The sequence below is a fragment of the Plecotus auritus genome (assembly GCF_963455305.1).
Source record: "Plecotus auritus genome assembly, chromosome: 1".
Classification (NCBI taxonomy): domain Eukaryota; kingdom Metazoa; phylum Chordata; class Mammalia; order Chiroptera; family Vespertilionidae; genus Plecotus; species Plecotus auritus.
Window position 1 is genome coordinate 226,960,896 of NC_137770.1, and position 21,951 is coordinate 226,982,846.

General features: G+C 40.0%; 1 pseudogene across 1 annotated transcript in view; it reads left to right on the plus strand.

Annotated features, from left to right (window-relative positions):
* Positions 1-2,285: 2,285 nt before the first annotated feature.
* LOC308242126 (jun dimerization protein 2-like) overlaps positions 2,286-21,951 on the plus strand; it is a 29,186-nt pseudogene continuing 9,520 nt past the window's right edge. The window contains exon 1 of the transcript in view: positions 2,286-2,780. The product of the transcript in view is annotated as a jun dimerization protein 2-like (transcript). The remainder of the gene's footprint in view (positions 2,781-21,951) is intronic.

Below are 21,951 nucleotides of genomic sequence, written 5' to 3' on the forward strand. Positions count from 1 at the left end.
GGATTGCTGGTGGCATACATAATAACAAAACATAAAATATAAAAATATATGATAGGCAATATTACCAAGCATGATAATGCTAATATTATCTGTCATTTATTTTTCTATCTATATCTATTTATGTTTAATGTATGTGTACATATATATGTACAGCTAGTTCCTAATTTATAATGGTGCCAAAGGGATATGTGCTAAGTAGGAACAATGCTTCAAATTTTGAATTTTGATCTTTTTGTGTGTGCTAGCAAATAGTACTCTCGTAATGCTGGGCAGGGGCAGCAAGCCATGGGTCCCACTCAGGAACTTGACCATGTGGGTAAACAACTCCACAAAGTAATATGTTGGCAGCATTTTTTGGATATTGTGTTTTGTGTTCTTGCATCCCATCTTACAAAATGTCCCTCTACGTCTCCCGCTTCTGATGAAACTCAAGAAAATTGCCCAACTGTAGGCTAATGTAAATGTTTTGAGAATGTTTTAGGTTGGCTAGGCTAAGCTATGATGTTCAGTAGGGTAGAAATATTAAATTCATTTTGGACTTATAATGTCTGCAACTTTTTGTAAACTATTTATCAGGATGTAACTCTACCATAAGTCAAAAACCGTCTATATATGTAACAAAACATGTGTTCCCTGAACATATATTTGCTGTAATTTCTGCAGTAAATTGAAAAGGACAAATGAGAACTAAAAGACACAGTGATATTTAAATATTGTATACTGAATAAACAAATATTGAATTAATGGATATTGGGTTGGAAGAGCCATAGGTTAAGTGCTAGCACAAAAAACAAATCACAAAGACCCGTGATCTTGGACTCAGAAAGTGCTCTTTTTATTTTGGAGTCCGCCATGATTAACTGTGTGATAATGTGAAATTCACTTAGCTTCTCTTGTCTTTATCTTCCCTATCTTTATAGTAAAGGAAATTTTCTAAATTACCAAGTGTGCTCTAAGAATTTTATAAATTCACACAATGCAAGCTGCAAGGTGAGTTTTATTAGATGCAGTCATGAGCTGATTGCTCCTCTCTTGTTCAGTGCCAAAACTGATAAAAAGTTATATTTCTGGATCCTTGAGAAGTCCTTGCTCTCTTTGTTCCCCTAATATGAGTAGCATCACAGTTGCACCACAGCTGCTAATAATTAGCTTCTTGATTTATTTGAGGCACGGTTTAATAAAAGGATTTATAGATGGGGAAAAGAAGATGTTCCACAATTAATGATTTGTTGAAGCTCACATTGTGCCCATTATAGCTAATAACATGTCCCTTTAAGAGAGGTGTGAATGCAACAGTACAGTCAGTGATCATTTGCTAAAAAAGTGAAATTGCAATGATTTTTCAAGTTCTTTATATAATTTACATTCTCTCAGCACATTTTAATATTTATATTCCTTGAGATCTAGCATGCATTTGACTGCCTTTAAACACTTTCTCTAACTGCAAGACCTCAAAGAATATCCAGTGCAGATTTCTGAGATATACAAAGTCTGAATTTATTATCAGTCTTCCTAAAAATGCTTCATTCACTGTTAGTGCAACTGATCATTTGAACATTTCAACATATGTTCCTTGAATATGTTCTTTTATAATGTTTTTAAAAATTAGCCCCCAAAATATGATTTTAGAATAATCTCTTTCATTATTAAGTGCATATTATTTAATGTTTTTGCTATTATAGTGTATGGTGATAACTATTAAGTAAAGGATGTGACTTTTCCTTTACTTAATAATTAATAGAAATTATTTAATGAAAGATAAATAAAGATATATCTATAAATATATGTATATATCTTATAAATCTGATAATTAAAAGATAAAAAATCTATAATAATGAAAGCATAATATGCAAATCGACAAAACACCAAACAGCAGAGTGACCGTCCAGATGATCTTCCAGACAACCTTCCGGATGACCACACTATGACACACACTGGCACAGGCCAGCCAAGGCGGGTGAGATGCGATTGGTAGGGGCCACCAATGCCCCATGATTGCCAGGCAGAGGGAGGCCCAGGCCGCCCTGGGATCAATCGCCTCAAAGATGGAGGCCCAGGTCGCCGCCACAGACTGCAGGAGGGATGCTCCGCGGGGCGCGACAGGAGGTACTCCCAACGGCAGACGCTGCAGCGGTGGCGGGGCTGGCACTGCAGTGGTTCCAGGGCCCGGATGGGCCTGGGCAACAGGCGGAGCTCAGCAGCCGGGCGGCAGTGGCACTGAGGAGCCCCTGGGACGCCACCACCGCCCATAGCTTCTGCACGGCTGGACTGCCACTCCTCCTGCTATGATGCCTGGGCAGATCCTGGACCCTCCCGTGACTGCAGGCTCTCTGCCAGGTCTCAACCCCCTGACCGGACTCCCCAGCTTGGCCCTGACTGCAGAGGAGCTGAAATACGCTGACAACCGCAACATTGGGGCCAGGATCACCCCCTTGCACTTCGTGGAGGTGATACTGGGCAAAAAGCCTCAACCTGTGAAAAGTGAGCTAGAAGAGTTAGAGGAGCTGAGGAAAAGGCTCCAGGAAAAGAACAAAGCAGCGGCAGCCCGATGCTGGAACAAGAAGGAGCAGACAGAGTTTCTGCAGCGGGAATCTGAGTGGCTGGAGCTTGTGAACGCAGAGCTGAAATCCCAGATCTAGGAGCTGAAGCAGGAGCGGCAGCAGCTCATCCTGATGCTCAATGGGCAGAGCTCCACCTGCATCCTCAGCACCGACAGCCTTAAGACCTCTGACTCAGAAGGCAACCCACTGCTGGAGCAGCTGGAGAAGAAGTGGCCATGGGCTGGGAGGAAGAAGGGGAGGAAGAGGGTCCCAGAGGGCTCTTCCTTGCTGCATGAAAAACTCTTCAATGAGGCTCAGCACAGCCAGCATCCGCCAGGTTTTTTGTGAAACTCAGATCAGCCACCCCAGGGGAAGAAACCCAGGCTGATGAAACCCAGGGCCCAGCACTGAGACCAAAGTAGTCCTGAGGGGGGCCTCTTCTCCCTGGGGCCAGGCTTGCAGGAGGCAGGACAGAGGTTCTGGGCCAGAGAGATGCCCAACCAGGCAGCTGTGGGCACTTCTCTGGTCTCTCTGCCAGGGCACCCACCCAAAGGACCTCCGAGCAGCCAGGAAAAGCCATGAGTTAGGCTGAGCATGGAACTCAGAATGAAACTGCAATCTGCCTGCCCCCAGCCCTGCCCCTGCCCCTGCCCCTGATCCTGATGCAAAGCTGGAGAAGGGCACAGTGCCAGGCCCTGCTGTACCCACCCACCGTGGTCCAGCTCGGTCCTGCCCGGAGCGGCAGCCAGAGCGCACCCTTACCGGCCCTGCTGGAGTTGCTGTGGGCATGAGGTGCCCTTCCAAAGCACATACTCCCTGAATGTTTACAGACTGGCTGTCCTGGCAGGGCTTTCAACTGCACATGTATTTTACACTTTCTTTTTTTTTTTTAATATTTTTTACAAAAAAAAAAAGATTTTATACAAGCAATATATAAATGGATTTCTATAATCACTCGATGTGATACAGTATAAATATGCTATGGTTTGTTTGTTACGAATAGATATTCAGCAGTTATGGCCATTGCGTGTAACTTCTAAGTACTGTAGTCTCTGGGTGTTGGGGTGGAAGGGGTGGGGGTAGGGTACATTGTCATCCTGGTAAACCCTTCATAGTACTCAATCTTGTATTGCTCAGTAAACATTAATCTTACTTAAAAAAAAAAAAAGAGGGAGGCCCAGGCTACCTGGCTGGCAGTGCTGCGGTGGGTGAGTGGGGTTTTCCTCTGTGGGGCAATCGATCTGGGGGCCCCACAATCGATCTCCCCATAGAGGGAGGCCCAGGCCACTGGCCAGCAATGTTGTGGCAGGTGTGCAGGGCCAGCCAGTGACGGCCCTGCAGAAGGAGGCCCAGGCCAGCCAAGCAATCGCATCTCACACCTGTCACCTGCAGAGGGAGGCAACCAGTGGCAGGGGAGGGGGGACAGAGCCACACAGATGGCAAGCAGTGGCAGTGGCGTGGGTGGGGCCAGCTGCCAGCAGCAGGGGGAAGGAAAGCCCCAGTATGCCCTAATCGCCATCAGGCCTAGGGACCTAACCGAGGGGGTCCCGATTGCAAGAGGGCTCAGGCCGAGCAGAGGGACCCCCTCCAGTGCACAAGTTTTCATGCACTGGGCCTCAAGTATAATAATAAAGGTGAAGGCTAAAATATGTAATAGATAAATTTATCTACAGAGAGATGTCCATCAAATAGAAGACATATTTGGGATTGATAAAAATAACAGCTCCTCTGAGTTTAAAATTTTAAGCTAAACGAAATACAGTATTTTGTTTCATTATTCCCCCACTACACACACACACACACACACACACACACACACACACACCAAATTTACAACTTTTTTTTCTAAAATAAAAATAACTAAATCTTAGCTGAGAACAGCCCAGGTATAATTGCATCTTAAGCATAATGCCATTTTCTTTATGGATAATAAAATAAAGATTCTCTATTTGGTTCAAAGTGTCTATTGAATGGTTTCATTTCTCCATGCAGGAGAGTGAGGGAGGAAAAAAATCAATGGAATTCAAGTTTACCAGGTTCAGATTATTTACTATTTTTATTTTTAAGCAATAAATTCTTAGCAGGGAATGAGTTATCCTTTTGTTCATACAAACTTAGTGGAAATCTGCATGAGATTATTGATGTTTTTATTCTATAAAACCAATAATAATGTCATCAATGTGATACAGTTAGCTTTCTTTCTCTTATTTAACATGTTCTACCCTATTGACAATGACAATTTTAGAAAATGGAAATTGAATGATTTGTTTCAATAAAAATGTATTTTCAAAAGTTCTATTTGATGGTGCAATGTTAATAAAATAATCCAATAAGAAATTATAAAATCTTATCTTTGGACCTGGCAGTGATAAGAACTGACTCACGATTTTGTTACTTGTCCAGTCGCCTTGTTTGTGTGTCATGTGACTATTTAAAGGTCAATTAAAGTTTCAAACATTTCAATAGTTTATCTGAGTGGCCATGCCATATTCTGTTTTAAACTTAGTATAAAATGAGAATAACCTGAACTTTTCTGATTAAGTACCTAAATACTTAGCTGTTAAATATAAAATATATGGAAAACTTAAAAATTATTGAAAATTTAATGCCATGGGCTTTTGTGCATACATTTGTAATTCTTTGGTATAAGTAATGTAATAAAAAAGGAACTACCGTATGAAAATAAAAACTCACTAAGTTACCAAAGTCAACAATGATTTCAAAACTCAGGAAAGGCAGGCTGTACCTGGGCCTCAAGAAGAACTGGGGCAAAGAACTGGAGTTTTCTCTTCATTTCTCATTTATGATACTTCTCTTCACAGTGCCATCCTTCTGTCTCATTAAAGTCAAGTTTTCTAAACAAGAGGGACGTTGGGCTACAAATAGCTCTACATTGATTTTGCTTCTGAAGGATGATTTATTTATTATATAAATTAAAAAAGAACACACAAAAATTTGGAGGAAACACACTGGTTGTCCCCAAAGAGAACCTCTGAACACGGCACGGGTATGAAATTATGATCTCCCTTGCTTGAACAATCTCCCTTGCTTGAACTTGAAATCTATCCATTGACGAAACAATAGTAGCCCATGGCAGTTTTCACAGCAATAGGATTGGAACAGAAGCGCCGTATGAATGAATAATAGGTGTATGGTACTGAAACCAAAATGGGGGTGTTTGAGTCAGAGTTTGCTGTCTTGTGAAAATCGAAGAATGAAGTCAAGTCGTGGACAAAAACAATTAATGGGACTGAAGTTTATTGAGAAAAGCCAGTCCTGGCAAAGTAGGTGGGGTTCAGGAGCCACCCAGTGTCCAGAGCTTCCTTTTCATGTTATAGTCAGGAGTAGTTCATCATCCAAGCTAATTAAAGTCTATTAGTCTACTAGAGGCCCAGTGCACGAATTTTTGCATGGGTGGGGTCTCTCGGCCTGGCTGATGATCAGGGCCAATTGGGGCTGTCTCACCCAGTCCTGATGGGGGCCAATGGGAGAGACTACGGGAGGTTGGCTGGCCATGGGAGGTTGACTGTGGGAGCACACTGGCCACCAGGGGCCAGCTTCTGCATTGAGCGTCTACCCCAGGGGTGGGCAAACTTTTTGACTCGAGGGCCACAATGGGTTCTTAAACTAGACCAGAGGGCCGGAACAAAAGCATGGATGGAGTGTTTGTGTGAACTAATATAAATTCAAAGTAAAGGAGTGGAGGGGAGAGCAAGAGAACCGGATAGAACAGCTGGATCTGGCCCACGGGCCGTAGTTTGCCCTAGGCTGGTCTACTCCCTTGTGGTCAGAGTGCATCATAGTTGACTGGTCAACCTGTTGTTTGGCCATTCAGTCATTTAGTTGCTTAGGCTTTTATATATATAGAGGTGTGAAGAGTCTATTAGTCCATATGTGGAGATGCACATGGCTGTAAGCCATGTGGCCATGGGGGATGTGTTCCCCTGCAACAGGAATGTCAGGTACCCATTGTGAGCTGCGTCAGGGAGAGGAAAAAGAAGGATGCACTTTTTTGTATACATGCTTGTTATTTCTTGGTTGGTTAGCCTCTGCCCTAACCCTTCTTTCCCCACCCAGTGGGGGTGCCTTAGTAACTGCCTAGCTGGGTTCCCAGTTTCACTTCTCCTCCCATGGTCCTGCCCCTATCTACCTAACTTTTTTTCTGTCTCAGTACCATATTGTTGCATTTATAGTATTTAAGATGATTAGATATGTCTCAAAGTGCAGTAAGTTAAGACTAACCCCCCCACACACACACAAAAAAGAGCACATTTTAGAAGCTGACAAGGATTCAAATAGCAGTTTTGTGTGTAGCAGCTGATGACTGAATCATCAGGCAATTCACACATCCTCTCTAACCTCTGTTTTTCTGTGTGTAGAGTGAGAAATAATGCCCTAGAATCCTCTAAGTAGAAATCGTGAAGGTGCATAAAAAAAAACAAACAAACAAAAGAAAAAAAAAAAACACCTCAATGACTCAAACCCACAAAGCTAAGTTCTCACACAGGATGGGGTAATCAGAGACTGTCATGAAGTATGCTCTACTTAATTATTTACTTAGAGAGGCAAATTGATAGAACTATGCTGAATGCTTAGCACTGTGTCAGAAGAAAAGGATAAGATTTGAAAAGTCTTGATCTACCAATTAAACGATGTCTTCTAGAGTTTACACCTGACATTTTCCTTCTCACAACACATTGGGCAGAACTTGTCTCTTTGTTTCCCTCAACAAATGGGCCTGGAAGCATAATACCACCTATTCCCAGATTGGATTCTATTGATATATGAACAGACTAATAATGATTTCTGTACACCGTTTCTAGTCATCCAATATTTGGTTCTCCTTTCATTTTACACACTAACAGTGAAAGGATTTTAGGGACAAAATAGGCAGGGTTAGGGAGTTTTGGAAACAAAGAGGGTCCATGGAGGAGGAATGCATAGGTGAAGAGTTTGGAGCCACCAGAAGGTACACATACACAGAGAATAAAAAAATGGTGCCACAGGATAAGGGGAGAGGAAGACATGATTCCCAGAAGATCAGGAAAAGCCACAGAGTAAGGGGAAAAAGGAAACACACTTTCACAGCGAATAGAGGAATGTTGCAAGATAAGGGGAAAGAAAGAGGGGGGCAGAATGTGGGCTTTGGCCTTTGAAACTGATACTATGTAACAAAATAACCAAGGAGGGAAGCACGGAGCTCCTAAATTAACAAAAGGTCCAATTAGAAAGGTTCAGGTTAAAACAAAGAACTGCAGCATATATAAACAGGAGACAAAGGGACATGACACAGATTTTTTATTTTTATTTTTTGAGAAAGAGAGAGAGAGAGAGAGAGAGAGAGAGAGAGAGAGAGAGAGAGAGAGAGAGAGAGAAAGCAGGCTTTTCCCATTTGGGGTCCCCTCTCTAGGGGGTCCCCTTTGGAAACACCGCTGTCCAGATGGACTTTGTATATGCTTCCAATAAACTTCTACATTTTTATTAAAGAAATCTGTTAGTCCACGAATTTATTCTTCATTTTCATTGAACAAGAACCCACGAGAAGAAGTCTGTACTCTGAACACCACGTTTCAACAGGACTTTTCCCCTTCCCAGGGGATCACTAAATTGCCATTGGCTTCTGGCATCAAGTTTGATGTTCAATATCTATGTGTTTTTTTATATCATTTCAACAAAAATCGATATCTCATTGTTTATATCATTCCTACAATATTGTGATTTATAATCAACAAATATTTGGTCATTAAGATCACCAAAATATACACTGAGTGGCCAGATTATTATGATCTCTGAATGCATAATAATCTGGCCACTCAGTGTATATCCTATATAATAAAAGGCTAATATGCAAATTGTCCCCTCCACCAGGAGTTTGATCAGCAGGCAGGCTGGCCAACTGCCCATGTTCCCTCCCCCTGGCCAGGCTGGCCGGACCCCATCCATGCATGAATTCATGCACTGGGCCTCTAATATATATATAGACACACACACACACACACACACACACACACACACACACTGAGTGGCCAGATTATTGTGCGTTCAGAGATCATAATAATCTGGCCACTCAGAGTATTTCTCCTATATATTTGATCTTCTTCCCAGTTGCTGGCTCACAACTCCCCAAACCCTTGGAATTCCTAAGTGACAAGAGCCATAAATTAGTTTTTGTTATGTTAACTAGGTGACTTTTGCAAAGCATCTAAGGATGGGGCTGGTTGCCCAGAGAACCAACCAGGTGATTAGAGTGTTAGAACTTTCAATCCCACCTCTGACCTATGAGGAGGAGAGAAGGGCTGGAGGTCGAACCAGTTGCTAATGGCCAGTGATTTAATCAATCATGCCTATGCAATGAGTCTCCATGGAAACATACAAGGATGGGGTCCAGGGAGCTTCTGGGTTGGTGGATGCTTGAGGATTTGGGGAGAGTGACACACCTTGAGTGGGCTTGGAAGCTCCATGCCCTATCCCCATGAGTTGCCCTATGCATTTTTTTGCACCTGGTTATTTCTGATTAATATTCTGATGTAATAAAAATTTGGTCTAGAAAGTAAAATGTTTCTCTGAGTTTTGTTAACCATTCTAGCAAAGTAATTGAACCCAAGAAGGAGGTCATAGGAACCTGTGATTTATACAGTCAGTTTGTCAGAAGTACATGTAGCAATCTAGGTTTGCAATTGGCATCTGAAGTGTATGGGTGTGCGTGGGTGGCTTTCTTGGGCGACTGAGCCCTTAACCTGTGGAATCGAATGTTATCCTCAGATAGTGTCAGAATTGAGAATTAGTTTTTAGATACTCAGCTGCTATTGGAGAAATGCTTGGTGGTGTGGGGAACCCCATTCCCTTAACAAGTTGAAATTGTGTGCTTAGAACACAAAGAGTGCATTTATCAACTATCAAATACATGTTTTTTCTTGATCCAGATATTTATAAACTAAATAGACAAGTTACACAGTATATCTAGGGAACTGGCTATATCAGCAAACTCCCTCATTCAGAAAGAGAACAAAAATTTAAAGGTTTGTACGTCCATTTTGAAATCTACCTGGACAGTTACTATGAGGGATGTTCAGTCCATTGTTCTCTGTGCTTCTTGGTTCCCTTCTCTGTGCTTCTTGGGTAATTTTCTGCTCTCTGTTTTTCCACTAAGCCTCGTATGAAATGAAGAGTGAAAAATATACCCTCCTTGGACATCTAGCAGCTTCTCTCAGACTACTTTCTCCCTTTAGACTATGGGGGTTTTGAACAGTCACATTCTGGTTCTTCTGGTCTTGGTATTTTTGATATATTCTGGTCTTGAACAGTCACAGATATTCTTTGGTGTAAGCCATACATCCATTGATAGTACAAGCTTTTAAAAACATTGTATGCTTTCTAGTAATTTGATTTAGTCAGCAATGTATTTTGATAACCTTATTCACATTTCTTTTTTATGCATGGTTCTTAGATTTGTGACAAATCTCTGCTTTTTTTTTTTTTTACTCTGCTCTCCTTCCTTAATAACTAGTACCTTAAATATATCATGTTTCTTGGTAGAAAACATATTTTTACTCTACTTTTTCTTAGCCAATATGTCTCATAGAGAGAATTTAATGGGAGTGAAACGTGGATTGAATCTTTGATGTGAGACACCTAAATCATGTCAGAAATTCTAAGAATGAATGTGACAGCCTTGCCATGACTTAATTCTGGCTGCAAGATTAATCTAATCTACCTTTATTGCTCAAAGGACTCCTCAATTCTATTTATTTTTCCTGACTAAAGATGAGAAGCAGTTACATCTTACAAACTTACAAGTCTGAACATTTATCGACTATTTTACTCTGTTTTTATTGTTTTATTCTTCCTTATTATAAAACAACTAGAGACTCCATGCAGGAATTTGTGCACAGGTGGGGTCCGGCCAGTCCAACCCCAATCGGAGCAGATCAGGGCTAGGCCTGTCAGGAGGAGGAGATGGTGGGAGGTTGGCTGACCGGCCTGCTTCGATCAGGGCTGGGCTGGCTGGGGGAAGGGTCAGCAGGTGATTGGCTGGTGGACCCTGCCCCCGATTGGGGTTGTGGGGCTGATTTGGGGTGGGGCCAGCCATGGGGAGGGGCTGTGGGTGGTGGGCCAGCCAGCCCTGTCCCTGATTGGAGTGGGGGGCCAATCTGGGGTAGGGCCGGGTTGGGGGAGGGGATGCAGGATGTTGGCTGCCCAACCCTGCCCCCTATTGAGGTGTGGGGTGTGATCAGGGGCTGCCCTGCCCTCGGGGAGCAGCTGTAGGCCTATCATGGTGGGGTGGGCTGATCAGGGGGCAGGGCTGGCGGGGGGGTGGGGAAGAGAAGGGGCATTTGGCCAGCCAGACTGCTCTTGATTGCGGTGGGAGAGTCCGATCAGGGGCAGGTTGGCAGCGGGGAGGAGCTGTGAGGTTGGCTGGCCGGTCTCACCTCCTGATTGGGCCAGTTCATTGGCCACAGTGGGTGTCATATGACTGGTCATTATGGTCGTTATGGCTGTTACAGTCATTGGCTTTTTATATATGTAGATTATCCTGGTAACTTAATATATGTGGTCAACAGCAACCAATACAATCAACTATACTTTGTTCAGTTTCATCCTCTGGACATATAAACTCATTTGATATTGAAAGTCAGCCATTCTCAATATACCTCTCCTTGTTAAGTCAGCTACAGCATCGCATGGTTCTACTTTTGTTCTAGCCCTCAAGCTCATGTCTACTGCCTATACTGGCAAGGGGTAGAGCAAGCATGTCAAACTCAAAGGCTAACATGGGCCAAATAAACAAGGCATGCAGCCCGCAACCTAGAGTTTGACATGCTTGGGGTAGAGGTTTACATTGGCAGCATCTAGTAAAAAAATGTTATTACTGGGGAAGTTGTGGTATCCCTTTCCCCACTGAGTCCTTATGATAGCTCAAGAAAAAGAATATTCTGAGACTCCCATGGGAGACTGAGTGATTTTTATTTCAGGTTAAATTACATCTCTGCATTTCCAAAATCCCATTTCCCTTAATCTAGGTAAAGAAGTATAGCTGGGGATTCAGTAGAGCTAAAAGCAAAGCCAGTGTCCAGAGTTTCCATTCCAGATTGCAGCTGGGTCCAGTCCTGCATCGGGTTAGTTGTAGTCCATTAGTCCATTGTTTGAGGGGTCCTCATGGCTGTGGGCCATATGGCCAAATTCCAGGAAGCAAGAGCAAGAGAACCCTGCAAACCAGGAATCAAGTGCAACATATGGAGAGCCTAGAGCAGCCTTGGGCAAACTACGGCCCACGGGCCAGATCCCGCTGTTCTATCCGGTTCTCTTGCTCTCCCCTCCGCTCCTTTACTTTGAATTTATATTAGCTCACACAAACACTCCATCCATGCTTTTGTTCCAGCCCTCCGGTCCAGTTTAAGAACCCATTGTGGTCCTCTAGTCAGAAAGTTTGCCCACCCCTGGCCTAGAGCATAAGAGCAACCAACAGCCAAAGAGAGGGAACACCTTTGTTTAGGGGATTAAATATCCCAAATTCCGCCCTCTTGCAGTGCCTTGCCTATTCTGACCAATGATTTGTTGCCAGGTGTGAGTGACATGTAAGTACCTTTGCTTTACTGGGCTTGCATCTCTCTTCCTTTTGTTAGATTTCTTGGAAGTGTGAAGTAGGTTCCTGGTGAAGCTGTCTAAATGACATGCCTATAATATTTGGCCTTACCTTTGCTCCTTTTCTGTGATTAATAAGTAGGTTAATTGTGAATTAACAATTAATTTGTAATTGCAAAGGTATCATTGTAAATGCCCCCCTTACAATAATGTCTAATAAATAGAAGCCATAAGTATGCATACTAAAAGCCTGTTCCATGGCATATCCCTTATTTATTTACTAGAGGCCTGGTGCATGAAATTCGTGCACAGGGGGCTGTGTCCCTCAGCCCAGCCTGCACCCTCTCCAATCTGGGACCCCTCAAGGGATGTCCAACTGTCCAACTAAACGGGCAGTTGGACATCCCTCTCACAATACAGGACTGCTGGCTCCCAACTGCTCCGCTGCCTGCTTTCCTGATTGCCCCTAACCATTTCTGCTTGCCAGCCTGATCACCCCCTAAACCACTCCCCTGCCATCCTGATTGATGCCTAACTGCTCCCCTGCCAGCCTGATCACCCCTAACCGCCCTCCCCTGCAGGCCTGGTCACCCTCCAACTGTTCTTCCCTGCAGGCCTGGCCCCTCCCACCTGCCCTCCCCTGCTGGCCATCTTGTGGCGGCCATCTTGTGTCCACATGGGGGCATCCATCTTTGACCACATGGGGGAAGCCATCTTGTGTGTTGGAGTGATGGTCAATTTGCATATTACTATTTTATTAGATAGGATTTTATTTATTTATTTATTTATCTATCTATCTATGGAGAAAGAGAGAGGAAAAAGAAGCAGAGACAGAGACAGAGAGGATGTTATGAAAAGTTAAAGCTGTGTTTACACCTACTTAAAATGTAATTTAAAAGGGTTCACAATGTTAATAAAGATTAAATTACATAGGAAAATAAAGGCTACAGCTTTATTTCAAGATATGATTTAGATCCGCCTCTAGAATAAGAAGACTAGAATATTTCGATAACTAAAATTTTATTTGGCTATTGGTCCAGGAAATTTTTCTTCAAAGGATTTTTTGTATGATAAACATTTCTTCAGGCATTAAGTTCTAGTCTGAAGGTCAATTATGCCTCTTGTGTTATTCTCAGCACATGAGCTGCTGATGGAAATCTAATCATGCTTTATACTCTGTCAAAGTCTGTGGATATTTTAAATTAACTGCTCAATATCACACACAACAAAGGGAAAGTTTTCCTATCTTGAAATTTACCAAAGTTCTTTCTATTTCTCCTGTATAACCTTGCCAAATAATACATGATCATAATAGAAACCCTAGAGAGTAATTAAGGAAAAGTTGATACAAATTTTAATTGTCCTAAATTTCCTGATAGAAAACTGCTGATAGAATTGTGGTGTATCTCTTTTCAGCATGGTCTCTATTAGTATTACTATTGCATAAAGGGTATCACAGTTTGGTATTTTTTTTTCCTTTTCATTCAATTATCAGTAGCACTAGAGGCCTGGTGCATGACATTTGTGCACTGGGGAGGGGGGAGTCCCTCAGCCCGGCCTGCACCCTCTCCTAGTCCTGGAGCCCTCAAGGGATGTCTTACGGCCGGCTTAGGTCCGCTTGGAGCGGACCTAAGCCGGCCGTAAGACATCTCCCGAGGCATCCTTAGCACTGCTGCGGAGGCAGGAGAGGCTCCCACCACTGCTGCTGCACTTGGCAGCTGTGAGCCCAGCTTCTGGCTGAGCCGTATGCCCCCTGTGGCACCGCACTGACCACCAGGGGGCAGCTCCTGCATTGAGTGTCTGCCCCCTGGTGGTCAGTGTGTGTCATAGCAACCGGTTGTTCTGCCATTCGGTCGATTTGCATATTAGGATTTTATTATATAGGATATTGTAAACAACACATTCTTTCCTATCCCTTTCCAGTTAATCCCAAATTCTCTGCCTGTAGTGGCAACCTCTGTTCTGATTTCTTCCACTATGGATAAATTTTCTGCATCGGTATCCAATAAAATATCTTAGACTTCAAAATAGTCTAATCTTCTACTTTTGGGGCAAAACCAATTCATATTTATAACTAAAGGTATAGTTTTGATTTTCTCTTGTGTAATTACAACCTTGCTAACATTTAAGTTAGTTAGTTGGTGGGCAATTCTTGTGGGTATGTGGACCTAATAGATGATGATTTGATATAAACGTTTCTTTGTATTTCCTTTGATATTTCTCAAACTGTCTACAATGTTATAAGCAACAAATAGAATAATCATGTTTTTAGGGCAAAGAGTAATGAATATTTCACTCTACACTATGATAACCAAATTTGTTCTAAATAAAAATGTGATTCATGTAGAAAAATGTATCACTGGCCATAATCCTATATAATAAAAGGGTAATATGCAAATTGACCAAATGGCAAAACAACTGGTCACTATGATGCACACTGACCACCAGGGGGCAGACACTCAATGCTGGAGCTGCTCCCTGGCTAGTGCAGTGGTGGTGGCAGCATCTTCTCCCGCCTCTGCGGCAGCATTAAGGATGTCCGACTGCAGGCTTGGGCATGCTTCCCATGGGAGCCGGACAGTTGGACATCCCCCGAGGGCTCCTGGACTGTGAGAGGGCACAGGCCGGGCTTAGGGACCGCCCCCTGCTCCCCGAGTGTACAAATTTCATGCACTGGGACTCTAGTTATTTTATAAATGGGAAACTAAATATTTTGCAGTAATTCAATTAATTAATGAAAAGCACAACTTCTATGAAATTTCTATCAGACCATACCATATTTTAGTATATATTAACCTGTCTAAAGCACTATTATTATATACTTTGATATAGAGAAGGAGGTAATGATAAGTGCATTTTCTATAACAGCTGAATTTCACAAGTAAAATTTATTTTTTTCTTTTCCTACATTTGAGTGTTTCAAAAGCAAGAAATCAGATCTCAGGAGACCTGTCTCATTCTCTTGTTATAAGGAAACTTTATGACTTTGAGTCAATAATTCCATTTTCTGTGAGTATTAGGTACCATATATAGAAAAATGAGAGGTGAACCACAGTTTGCTAATGTCTCTTCCAACTTTATGGCATTGTGCAATCTATGATTTGCCAGAATAGTTACATAGCAATTACTTTTTAAAATAAGTTGTTTGAGGACAAACTACAGCTTTCAATTTGTCGAAAGATTGTACCAGGTTAGTTATATAGATAGTTAAGTAGATATATATAGAGATAGATAAATCTTAATGAGTGTTTGTATATTTACTTGGTGAAGATTAGTTATTGATCTAGTGATGTATTCATTGGTTTAATGGTCTAATAAAATGTTAATTTTATGATGATTAATTTCTTTCTAATATTTTGAGGAAACATTTCATTCAGTGTGATAAATCATCATCAGATTAACCAAGATATAATGTATAATGTAGACATTTTGAAGGATATTATTACAAATTAGTGTCCATTTTTAGATGATAATTTAAATTCAGTTAATCACTTTTCATACATTACCCAAATTGAAAAATTAACTATTTTAAAATTTCTTGTTTTTACATTAATTGCTGCATTATGCCTCAATAAATACAGGGGAAATTATTTTATGTATATAAGATAATTTTAACCTCTTCAGTTAGTGTTTCTTTTGTAAAGTCACATAAAATTAATAAAACCTATCAAAGGAAAAACTATTACCTTATGTTTCTTTAAATAACTATAATCTGGTCTCCCTTAGCAAAATACAATCCCAGCTGCTGCCATAAAAACAATCACACACTGGATTTTAGGGCCTATCTTATGTATTGGATCCCTGATAAGGCAATTTAGGGAGAAACTGACCCAAAATCAGTCCATGTAAAAGATTTGTCGGAGTCAAAAAAATAAATAAATAAAATAAAAATTTCATGTAAGAGGCAGCTGAAAGCTACAGTGTAACTATTGATCCTAAATATAAAGAACAACAAACAGAAAGAGGGTCCTATAGAAATCTGCTGAACAAGGAGTGGGAACAAAGGCTTTTAAGGTGTTTGTCTTGTGGCAACCTGTTCAAACATGAGGAATTTAAAAGTAGAAAGCTGCCCTAGCCCGTTTAGCTCAGAGTGTTGGCCTGCAGATTGAAGGGTCCCAGGTTCGATTTTGGTCAAGGGCAAGTACCTCGGTTGCAGGCTCTTCCCCCCAGGGCCATTTAGGAAGCAACCAATTGATGTGTTTTCTCTCACATTGATATTTCTCTCTGTCTTTTTCTCTCTCTTCTACTCTCTCTAAAAATCAATGGAAATATATCCATTTCTCAGACATAAAAAAGAATGAAATCTTACTATTTCTGACAACATGGATGGACATAAAGGGTGTTATGCTAAATGAAATGTCATACAGAGAAAGACAAATAGAATATGATTTCACTTATATGTGGAATCTGATGAAACAGACTCATAGATATGGAGAACAGACTGATGATTGACAAAAGGAAGGGGGTTTGAGGGACTGGATAAAAAAAGGTGAAGGAATTAAGAAGTATAAATTGGTAATTGCATGTAAAGTACAGCATATGGAATGTAGTCAAAAATCATATATAATAAAAGGCTAATATGCAAATTGTCCCCTTGGGAGTTTGACTGATTGGGAATTCAATGGACCAGGAGTTCGACTGCTCACTATGATGTGTGCTGACCACCAGGAGGTGGCGCAGAATGAAGGAAGGTCCCAGCTGGCAGCCAGCTGCTGGGGGAAGGAAGGCCCCAATCGGCTCTGATCACCAGCCAGGCCTAGGGACCCTACCCATGCATAAATTTCATGCACTAGGCCTCTAGTATTGCAATAACTATGTGTGGTGCCAGGTGGGTAATGGAAATATCAGTGGGAACATTTTGTAAATTACTGTATATGACAGAAAAGAAATTAAATGGTAAAATATAAGATAAAGTAAATGTAGAAGCCGGGCTCTTAATTCATCAACAGAGTTTTCATGCTTACTATTAGTTCTCCTCTCGTGAGTAAATTTACAATGAAATTACCTAGCTCTGGTTTCTCTAATCTATATTACCTCAGCCTTTCTAGTGGTTGTATAAACATCAACTTCTGGGAATTAAATAATTTCCTGCTTGAAATATGTAGAGTAGCTTCTATATGACCAAAATAGACATCAAATAGTAGCTGGTAGAGGCAGAATTGAAAACCCAAATCTAAACTGAATATCCATCCTCATTACATCAAATGGTGAAAATCCAGGAACTGCAATGTAGCCTCCTTGTCTTTAGGTCCAATGATGTTTTTACTGGACCACATTACCATAAGGAATCTGCAGGCTTTTTGTACAGAATTTCCTATAGAAATGACCATATCTATGCAAATTTAATTTGAGGAATTTACATTATTGTTTTGGAGGAGGATATATGACATATATTTCTAGGATTTAAAGTACAGTTGCTAATTTCTTTATAGTAAAAATGTATCTACCTGACTATCTTTTAATATAATAATTCTGCATTTAATATAATATTTCTGCATTTATATAATACTTCTGCATTTAAGTTTTTTTTTTTCAGATGCTCAAAGATGTCATTTATCACTTATAACTATGTTTGTCAACCAGCATTTCCTTAGGAGAGCAGAGAACAGTTGAAAGTGAGAGATAGCAGCTTTGGGCATGGATGCATCTCATTAATCTAGCCTGTCCCCTCGGGCCAAGGTTACAGTATCATCTCTGCCCTCCCTCCTATTGCCATCAATCATTTGCTTTTTGGAAGTCTCACCTAATTCTTGCTTCTCTCTCATATCTGTTGACTTATTTTTCTCAACTTAAAAATATTAGAGCACAAATCAACAATAGCATAATTTTAATATATCCAAAAGAGGTTTTTAGTAGATAAAACTATTGATAAATATTAAAAATTCTATACATTTTTAGATGTTTTTTCAGTCAATAATCATATAATTCCCACATTTTACAAGGTCATCCATATATGGGTGAGGATGTGTGAACTAAGACAAAGCATATCAGTTGTCTCCAAATGCACACTCATTTCACATACAACTCCTTTTATAATTTGTTGATGTTAACTTATAGACTTATTAAATGTTAATAGGCAATCTATATATATATAAAAGGCTAATAATATGCAAATTGTCCACTCAGGAGTTCAACCAGGATAGCAGGAGTTCAATTGCTCGCTATGACATGTGCTGACCACCAGGGGGTGGCACAGAATATGGTGGGCAACCAGCAGCAGCTGTGGGGTGCTGAGGGCTGAGGGAGTGAGGGAGGGAAGGAGGAGGCGGGAAGGCAGGGAGGCCAAGCCTAGGGACCCTCCCTGGCATGAATTTCATGCACCAGGCCTCTGGTATATATATATATATATATATATATATATATATATATATATATATATGGAGTGAAAAATTTAAAAGATACAACAGGGAGCAAAGTAAAAACTTAGTCTCCCCCACTTTTTTTCCTATCCAACCAGTTGCCTTTCTCAGAGGCAATCATCATTGTTATTTGTGTGGACTTTCAATCTGTGAATATATAATCATCTTTATGTATATTTCTTTTATATAAATTTTAGCATACTCAATAATCTGGTTGAATTTTTCTTTTCATGTTTTAACATTTTACCTAGGGTTTACATTGTGTTTGGTTTTTTTGTTTTTGTTTTTCTGGTGTATGTTCTCTTAAGAAATCACTGTATTTTTGTTCTAATGGTTACTTCACAACTATGTTTTTATATAATATTCATAATCATCTATTTCTCCCATATCTATTGACTTCTTACTATGAACAATAAGAAAAATGGTTTTTTACCTTTCCACTTCTCCTTCCCACTTTTTCATTGGTTCTTGTTATTTTAACACTGATTAGCTTTATAACTAAATTGCTTATAGTTCTCTTAATTTATTATCTTTAAATATATTAAACTATGCATAAAAGAAAACCACCATGGCTTCCACCTTTTCTGTCTTCTCTTCAAATTTCCATATAATGTATTATTCTTCTATTGTCATAGTTCATAACATTACATTCTCCTCCATATTTATAATGCTCACATTTTTTAGTTTAAGCCATATAAATAACTGGGTTTGTTGCTCAATAATAATTATTTTACCATTTCTCCATTAATCTCTTAGTTAACAGAAACTAGTCCTCTTATAGTTCTTCAATAAGGGCTCATATGTACCTTGACTTTATTTTTCATATTAAAATTAGCTTTCATGTTCAAAGCTGATTTGAGTATTATTAACTTGTCTGGATGTAGAATTATGGAGTCATTCTTGGTTTTCATGAAAAAAAGTTATGTTCATTGTTCCACTGTTGTGAAGAAGATGTGGGAAGGTAGGTTGATTTATATTTTTCCTTTTAAACTTGACTTGATATTTTTGTCTAGATAAACAATGGGAATTCTTTCTTTGTGACTTTTTGTCTCGACTAGAATATCTACCTGACATATATTTTATCATTTTGTGTCAATTTTTATGGACTATTTTATGTTCTTTAAAGCTTTTGATTCAAGTTTCTTTTATTTTTGTCTATTTTTTCTAAATTTTCTCATTCTTTTTTTCTGTTCTTTTATATTGCCGCTCTTCTTCAAGGAAATCAGTTTCCTATTTATTGTCTTTCCTTTGTCATTAGAAGGTATATTTTATCCCTGATAATTTTTTTCAGTAAACTTTATATTTGGAACAAGTTTAAGCTTACAGAAATGTCGTATGATCCCATTTCAAATATGTGCATTGGAAAGGCCACATTAAATATAGGTGCAGTCACTAAAAGTAGGTAGAACTGAAACAGGGCAAGGGAAATGTGATGGAAATATGAAATGGTAGAAATATGAATTGTAAAATATAACAGTCTGTTTTACACAAGGTTTGGAAAAAGAGAGAGTGCCCAGTTCACCATTTAGTCTTGATGAAGTAGGCATGTTTAAGCAAGAGAAATTTTGTGCAATAGTTTTAAAAATTCTCTCTATTTTAGCTGAAACTGACATAATTTTTACTTCGCCGCTATCCTCTCACTCTGCTGGCTTGTATCACTGCCCAACAAAAATAACAGCATTTTGCTGTTTGGCGGATGATCGAATCAAAGCCACATTGTGAGAAATTATTTTATAAATAATAAAATGAAGCTAACAGTGCACATTTAGAGGCTAAATAGCAAAAAAGTAAGCAAAGTGATTACAGAAATATCAAGTATATATGTAGTAAGCTAATAATGGCCCTCAAATATATCATTTCTAATCTCTGGAACATGAAACTGTTACCTTATTTAGAAAAAGTCTTTGTAAATGGGATTAAACGCAGGATTTTAAGATAAAGAGATTGTTCTAGATTATCTGGGTAGGCTCAAAATGACATCCCCTGAATCCTTACCAGTAAGAAGCAGAGGGAGATTCAACACATAACCCACCCCCCCACACACACACACAGAAACACAAAACACACACATGCATACATACACATACAACTGTAGAAGAGAAGGTGACGTGAAGCCAGAGGCAGAGAGTACACCGATATGGCCCCAAACCAAAGACATCATTAGCCACCAGAGGCTGAAGAAACAAGGAACAGATTCTTCCTTAGAGCCCCCTGAGGTAGCATGGCCTTGCCAATACCTTGAGTTTAGCCTAGTGACATGGATTTGGACTTATGGCCTGCAGAACTATGACAGAATAAACTTCTGTTGTTTTAAGTCATTGAGCTTATGGGAATTTGTTACAGATATCTAATAAAAGTAATGTAAAGTATCTGTTTATTAAGAAAGAATCTTGGCATTTCAATGCATATGCTAAAAATTAGAAGGTTTTGGTAAAATGCATTTTTTCAAAAATGATTAATAAATATATTATGTTTTTTATTTTTCATCATTGAAGCTGTATAAACTCTCCACTCATTTTGAAGCTATATCAACTCCCTGCATGCAATCTCAACTAACTGTATGTGTGTGTATATAGACATGTGTGTGTATGATATTTTTATTGAAAATGTGTGTTCCTATGGAAAAATGGTTTGGTGATTTCATTAAGACACAATTCAATATACAGATGCTTTATTACAGAATTGTACACTTGAAAACTATATAATTTTAGTAACAAATGTCACCCCAATAAATCCAATAAAATTTAAGGAAAAAGATTGTTATTTTGGCAGTAGAGTCATGTGATCTGAGTTGAAAGCCATCTAGTAGTTGTGTGAAGTTGGGAAACTACCCTTTCTGAGGAGTCTGTCTCTGCAAGAGTAACATGGGGACAGCACTATCTAACTCACTGGTTATTGGGGGAGCATACCAGATAGTAAAATTAAAAAGCACAGCACATGATGTTCACAGCAGCACAATTTACAATAGCTAAGATTTGGAAACAGCTTAACTGGTACATCTACACAGTGGAATACTCTGCTGCTACTAGTATAAATAAGAAGCAACTTTTACCATTTGCAACAGCTTGGATGGACATGGAGAGCCAGTCGGAGAAAGATAAATATCACATGATCTCACTCATTTGTGGAATATAGTGAACAACATAAATTGATGAACAAAAATAAATCCAGAGACAGAGGAACACCGAACGGACCATCAAACCTCAGAGGGAAGGCAGGGAAGGGTGAGGGGGGCCAACCAAAGGACTTGTATGTATGCATATGAGCATAACCCATGGACACGGACACTGGGGCTGTGGGGGCTTGTCCTGGGGGGTGGGAGTGGCAGGGAGGGGTGGATGTGGGGAAAAGGAGACATATGTAATACTTTAAACAATAAAAAAAACATGTAAAAATGCACAGCACAGTGTGGCACAGTATTTAAAACATAGTAGGCACTCGATAAATTCTACAGTGATACATTCCCTTTT